This window comes from Populus alba, chromosome 12 (assembly GCF_005239225.2).
Source record: "Populus alba chromosome 12, ASM523922v2, whole genome shotgun sequence".
Taxonomy (NCBI): Eukaryota; Viridiplantae; Streptophyta; class Magnoliopsida; order Malpighiales; family Salicaceae; genus Populus; species Populus alba.
In genome coordinates, this window is record NC_133295.1 from 7,021,014 (window position 1) to 7,028,611 (window position 7,598).

The following is a 7,598-nucleotide window of genomic DNA, read 5'->3' on the forward strand; positions in this document are numbered from 1 at the left end:
TACTTATAAATTGCACGGAGGGACAAAAATTTAGAAATCTAAGAAAATTTAGGGCGCCTCAAAAACCTATTTTTGCCTTAGTGTTTTGTACTCTCACGACTCGTAAACCGTGAAGTCAAAAATTGAAATGTCCTTAATTATAATCCAGACTTCTTTCAAGGATGTGTGATGACTTGTTATTCCTAGAAAATTATTTTGGATATTTACCACTTAGGGTTTCTTTATCCAAATATTAACAGTGAATAATAACAAGTTATTTCCAATAATATTTTGGATATTCATCCCTTTGGGATTTCTTTATCCAAACATTAACGGTGAATAATAAATGAATTCCCCCCAAAATAAGATTTTTGTATTTTTTGGAATATTGACCAATACCCTTTAGAGTTTTACAAATATGTTGTAAAATTTAGAAATGCAAGAAAATAATTTTTGTTATGTTTAAGAAATCCATGCGAAAATATATTTTCAAAACTTCCAATATTTTTTTATATAAAAAGAATGTTCAAAATATGTTAGTGTATTAGTCATATGCATGAAAACATTTTTTTGATATACATGTATATTTGTCACATTGCGTCGAAAATCGGGTATTTTAAATACGAGATTGCTATTTTTTTTACAACATAAAAATATCAAACCTTAAAATAAATATGCTAGAAAATCATAAATCTCTTTTTCTTTCTTTTATTTTTTTGAAGAAAAAAAAGAGGGAAACAGTAGGTCCGGCCGGGTCACTTGCCTCAGCAATGGACCCGGTCGAACATAAGATTTCAACTACTGTTCAAGTGAATTATAATTCACTTGAACAATAACCATAAAAGGAATGCACAATAATATATGTAATTAAAATGCAAAGTGAAGAGAATGCATGGACTTACCTGGCGCTGAAACAGACGAAGGAGATGGCATTGCAGTTGCTGCACCCGGCTAGTGGTTACTGGTTCTGGCGAGAAAAAAAAACAATGGCCACGCTGGTTTTGGCCTCTTTTCCTTGCTTCTTCCTATTTTCTTCTCTTTTCTTTCCCTCATTCCTTATTCTGCTTTCTTTTTCCTTTTTTTTTTTTCTCTTCTCATAGTAGAGAAACACTCTTTCCTCCAGCAGGCGTAATAAGAGAAAAGAACGTGAGGGTCCCTAATGCCTATGCTTTTCTCGCAACTGGAGCACTAGGGAAGAAACACCTGCAGATCCTGTTTTACAGGAAATGAAACAAAAGATCGAGAAAAGATCACGCGTGCCTCCTTGGTTACTGGTAACTGACGGTCGAAAACAATGACACTGAAGCTGTGATGTGCTGGTGGAGTCTGTCTTCTCTTGCTCTTTATTGTTTTTTCCTGCCGCCTACCTTCCTTTTTCTCCTTCTTTTCTTCCTATTTTTCCTCTTTCGTTCATTGATGGTTTAGATAGTAGTCCCCTCCAAGATCAAAGGAAAACTCCCTTTTTACATGCTGCAAATCTCCCTCATTTCTGCAAGTCTCTCCTTGACAAAACGAAATCCCCCTTTCTTTAGCAGCAACGCCTCCTCTTTAATTGCTGCAAAATCCCCTGTTTCTTCTCCTCCTTTCCTTTTTTTTCTCCTTTTTTTTCATTCTTTTTTCCTCCCTTTCGGTCAATAGAGGCAGCATATATATAGTCTATATACACAGCTCTTATTAGGAAAGATTCAATGCATTAATCTAGGATGCAAATCCCAGCTGATTTGCAGCCAAATAATACAAATGAGGAAACTACAATATTCTCATTGATTATGTGCTGATTTTGGTGATTTCTTTCCACCATTAACACATCATCTCAACCATTTATGTTAGGGATAAAATCCCAGCCATTAGATGATGGTGAGGTTCTTCTCTTTATGGCATTTTGCAGCTGTTAAAAGTTGATGTTTCCTATGAATTATAGTTGCACAAAAACATGATTTTGCTTATTCGATGTGTTAGAAATCTCGTTATTTATGATGATCCAGTCCTTTCTCCAGCTTTCAATATCATTCCTCAATTAAATCCCTCATTTTAGCACTTTTCAATTTAGTCCTTAGTCCAAAAAAATCGTTCGAACCAGGCCCGCGAACTTGGGCTAAACCCTTTTCGCGGCAGGATTCTCTGTTTTCACATTAGATAATTAAATGAGAATATCTTGAGCTTCTGATATTAAAATCAAGCAATTCAAAAACGCAAATTCATCTACAAGTCTAGGACTACAACTTTGATGAAAGATTTGAAGTGAGATAAAATCGTTTTAGAGAACAGAATTTAGCAGTAATCTTGTTGGTCAAAAAGGGTCTCCTGATCTAATTTAGAAACTAACAATGCCGAGTATCCTAATATGACTGAGAGTCTGTGAGTATGACATAAGTACAAATCAAAAAAATTTGTGACAGAAATAGAGTCTTTAGTGCAAAACTCAGGTCAGGATCCTTCTCGCAGCAGAAATCTCTACTTTCACGTTAGATATTCAAACGAGAGTATCTTGAGCTTCTGATATCAAAATCAAGTGATTCAAAAGCCCAAATTTATTTATGTGTTCAGGACTACAACTTTGATGAAGGAGTTGAAGTGAGATAAAATTGTTTTCGAGAACAGAATGTGGTTGTAATCTGGTTGTCAAAAAGGGTCTTCTGATCTAATTTAGAAACTGATAATGTCAAGCATCCTGATATGACTGAGAGTATGACCTAAAAAGAAATCAACTAAATTTGTGATGAAAATAGAGTTTTTAGTGCAAAACTCGGGTCAGGATCCTTTTCACGGCAGAAATCTCTGCTTTTATGTTAGATATACAAATTGGAATATCTTGAGCTTTTGATATCGAAATCAAGCGATTCAAAAGCCCAAATGTATCTACGCGTCTAGGACTAAAACTTTGATGAAGTATTTGAAGTGAGATAAAATCGTTTTAAAGAATAAAATCTGACAATAATCTGGTTGGTCAAAAGGGTTCTTGATCTAACAATGCTGAGCATCCAAATCTGACTGAGAGTCTGCCCTAAGTATAGTGATCCCTTGGACCCAATAAAGGTGTAGGTTAATTTTTCAACATGTCATGAGTGACAGAATATAGCTAGGATGGTCAAATATCGTACGAAACCAAGTCAGAATCAGAGCTTAAGTTGGAACAAAAAATTACGACAGCAGCAGAACTAGTTTTTTTAGTGCAAATTTTGAGGGATTTATCCAACCTTAAAAACCAGATAAAAAAGGAATGAATTTAGCATTATGAAAACTCCTGGTCAATCTAAGAAAACCTGATGATTTTGGCAGCAAATGGGAAGGATAAAGAGAGCAGAAAACAGTTCAAACAAGGTTTCAAAAAAATATTTCTTTCTATGCTTCTGTCAATCTTCCAGTAAACATGAGCTAAACTCCTACACCTAATTCAAAAGAGGTATACACCGTCTATAGCACATGGAGTCCAAAAATGAGTAACAACAACTAATATACTCACTAGTACTTATAATACCCTTAATTAATAAAAATAGCATAATACAAAACCTAATTAATTATATTATTTTATTTATTGATACTATTTTTTTTCCGTGTGTGTGTGTGTATTAGATTATGTGAAATATCTTAATTGCCCCTCAACCATTGTCATCTATAATTACTCATCAAAATATAATATTGTCGTTTCGTATTCATTTTTTTAGAGTATTACATTTTCTTCACTTTTTAAAAGTTTTGTCCTCAAAACTTAACATAACCCAAATAATTCAATACCAAAAATTACTATTGCAATAAAAAAAAATCACTATAATCTAAAAAATATCACTTATTTATTCATCATAGATCACTAATTAAATCATACTTTGAAAATCACAAAATAACAGCATGTTTTCACTGCACACTCTAATACATCAAATAAAAAAAAGACTTACAAGCATAACTTATATCAATTCATATCTTCTTATATATAAAACTATGTCCCCTAAAGTTCTCTTGAATCAACTAGGTTCTGAAACTATTAAATTGTCTCTGAACCTAAAAATCATGAAAAGTACTTCATTAGTATGACAACGCTGCATGTTTTAATGGCATGTAAGACATCTTAACTCTAAATAAAAAAATTATTCTCAAAATAATACTCCATTAAAAAAATATACCTTGAATCATAAATTAACTAAATCCAATATAAATCATCTTGCATAAAATAACCTAACTTTGAAGTCAAACAAAATCAAATGTACTACAAGTTTATGATCATATATTAATCTAATTATTGAAATGTTAAAGTCTAGAAATCAACTATAAACTTTTAAAGCAACCACTTGACATTCTAAACCTCCTCCAAATCATTTGGGAAATAAATAAATAAATAGGGGGTAAGTGTCACATTCTTAGTAAATAACAATTCATCTCTCTAGTTGGACCAAACATGTTAAGTCTTGCTAATACATATAACTTAAAACTAATTAATTCATTATACCAAAATATTAGTACTTTAAAAAATTCAAAAGTCCAAAAGCACACTTATAATTCATTTACAATTTAAATAATTTAAACCAATTATTTTGAATACAAACATGGATTGTACAATCATATTCAAAGTCAAATTCAAAATCAAAGGACTATAATTAATCTAACCACAATAACAGTGGATCATATTTTATCATATGACTAGGGATCAAATTCTAAATAGAAATGTTTATAAGTGTTAATGTTTAACCCCCAAAGGTCGGGTCCAAAACATAGTCAATAAAATTCATATTCATATCTATATTCAATCCACAAATGAGTTCATAAAAACAAAACATATTCAAAATCATATTCAAAACACTTTTGCAATCGTAAACATGCTCTTATAAAACACTTAACACTATTTATAAATCATTTAACATGCCTAATCCATCTATTTTACGAAACAATAAATATTTTAATTAAAAAAACTTATTTAATGCATAAATATATATTTTCTAACTCAAAATAACTAACCAAAAAGATGATCAATTAGTTACATGATACGCAAGTCCAAGATTAGCCTTAGAGACAATCAAGCACTCCTAACAACCTAATACTAACAATCACCATAAATTATATTCTCACTAATATATAATGTAATACATGAGCTTGTTTCTAACTTCTAGTATAATCAAAACTTAAATATACAACTAGCTTAAATGACTTTAAAATTCCCTCCAAGAATCACCTAACACTAGAACTATGTTATTACAACTTCTTGTTTTACTTATAAAATATCTATTTTTTAATAATTAAGTACCAAAAATAATTGTGTAAAACATATGCATGTTATGGTGAAAAAAACTAATAACATTACAAAATCTTATCAGAAAAGGCTAAGAAATTTTTTTTTATTTCAAGTAAATTAGTATTTTAAGAATAATTAAAATGGAGGTTTCAGAAACTATTAACCATGATTGTTTTTAGAAAATAATTTATCAAGTAAATAGATTAACTTATATAAAAATCAAGTTCTTTATTAAACATCTTCCACATATTCAAGTTATAAAAGAAAAATTCAATTTATGTTAGTATATATTGAAATGTTTCAAATCGAACTATAAGAATTGTTCACTTTTCAAATTTTAGTTATTAACTACTAAATTTCAATAATTAGAAATAATTTTTCATAAATTTGTAAAATTTCTTAAATAATATATAAAATACATTAAAACTTTTTTTAGTAACATATTAAACAAAAATAACAAGTTTTGGGGGCCATAAAAACATTTAGGGTGATTTTCACTCTCTAATTAACCAAGAGTGGGTTTAAAAAATTCATATTTTTATAACCCAAAAATCACATATTCAAGTTTAATTTAGATAAATTACCTATTAAATAGAAGAGTCCATGGCATATTATAACTAGGTACTAAATTTCAACCATAATGCTTATTAGAAAACTAAATTCCATAATAGGAAAGCTAATTAATTATGTTATTATATATATATATATATATATATATATATATATATATATATCAAATAATGCAAAATGTCTCAAATTCCATTGTCGCCTTTAATTACTCATCAAATGATAATGTTGTCCTTTTCTATTCAATTTTTTAGGGTATTACAAGCATACCACAAAGTTGTAGTATAGTCTTAAAATATAAGGTCCATTCTTTCATCATCGTTAAAAATAAATGTGTGCTATATAAATAAATAAATGTAAGTCAACTCATATTACTTTCTCATATCTTTTGAAACTTCTCAAACTTGAAGCTTCTCTTCCATGATAATAAAATTATCCTAGTCATCCTGATGTGCAGACATTTTATAAAAACATTATTTAAAATTGAAGGAAGAATCCTGGCATATACCATATAAGATTGTTGAAATGGTCTAGAAAAAAATAAACATAAACAAGTTTGTGAGTCAAGTTCACCTAACATTATTCTCTTCGCTCTTTGATCCAGTCATTAAATTACATAAAAAGATAGGGCATACTGAGTCGTATGGGATCCTAAGACTTTTTTAGCATATAGGAACATACCAAGAGAGATTTAAGAATTAATTTACCTCCATAAGCAAACGAAGCTGACGCATATGATCTATGCCAAGAAATAGATAACTATCCTCGACCATTCAAACAAGATCCCGATGACAACAAGCCTCATACTCCATTATAGTAGTAATACTTGAAGGAGAAGATTATTGAGAATAAAGTAGGAAACGAAATCAATTGATTTATAATAGGATTTTGTAAATAATAACTCATGAAAATCAATTCGAGATTTTTTTAAGGAGAGAAATCATGTTTGAAGAAAGAGAATCGGATCCAAAGAAAAATTTATGATGTTTCTGTAAATTATATATAATATTAAATTTGTTTTTCCATTTATAATTAAAAATTGTTTTGATCAATAATATAAATTGTAATTTCTAAAAGAATAAAGGTAAAGCAAAAAAATGATCTAACGATAAGATGGTAGAAGAATTTTTCCTAATACTAATAATTAAAAAAAAAAAAAAAAAACACAGGTGATCTATACTCTACTACTGCTCTGCATCAGGTACTATTAAAGGAAGAGATGGTAAAATAATTGAGAGAGAGTAGGTTAAAGTGACCAAAGAACCATGAGATTTTCCATTGTTAAAAGCATGAGAACTAGAGAGAAGTGCACTGACTGAGGAGCTTGGTAAGCATCTTGAAAGGCTTGTGGTGGGGTCTTCGGATGAAAATCCTGTGGGATTTGTTGTGGGACTTGCGGTGAGCAGGGGTAATTATTTTTCGTTCGACCGATTTTTACTTATAAAAACAACCAAATTAAAATTTTATAAAATATAAAAAAAAAAAAATCAAAAACGGTTCCAACTGACAGGTTTCGGTTCGGTTCGGTTCAATTATTTTATATCAAAAACCAAACTCAACCAGTCAATTTTGGTTTGATTTGGTTCGATTCGGTTATTTTATATTAAAAACCAAAAAATATATTGTTTTGGGTTTTTTTGGACTTTTTAATGGGTTTCGATTTCAGTTCGTTTTTTTCAGTTTGGTTTATTTTTACCTAAACCGGTTCTATTCGGTTGAAGTTTTTTGATTTTAAGCTTATGAAACCAAAACTAAACCGAATATTTTTTAAAATATTCTAACTATTTTTTTTATGATTCAATTTTTTTAATTTTTTTTTATTTAATTGATT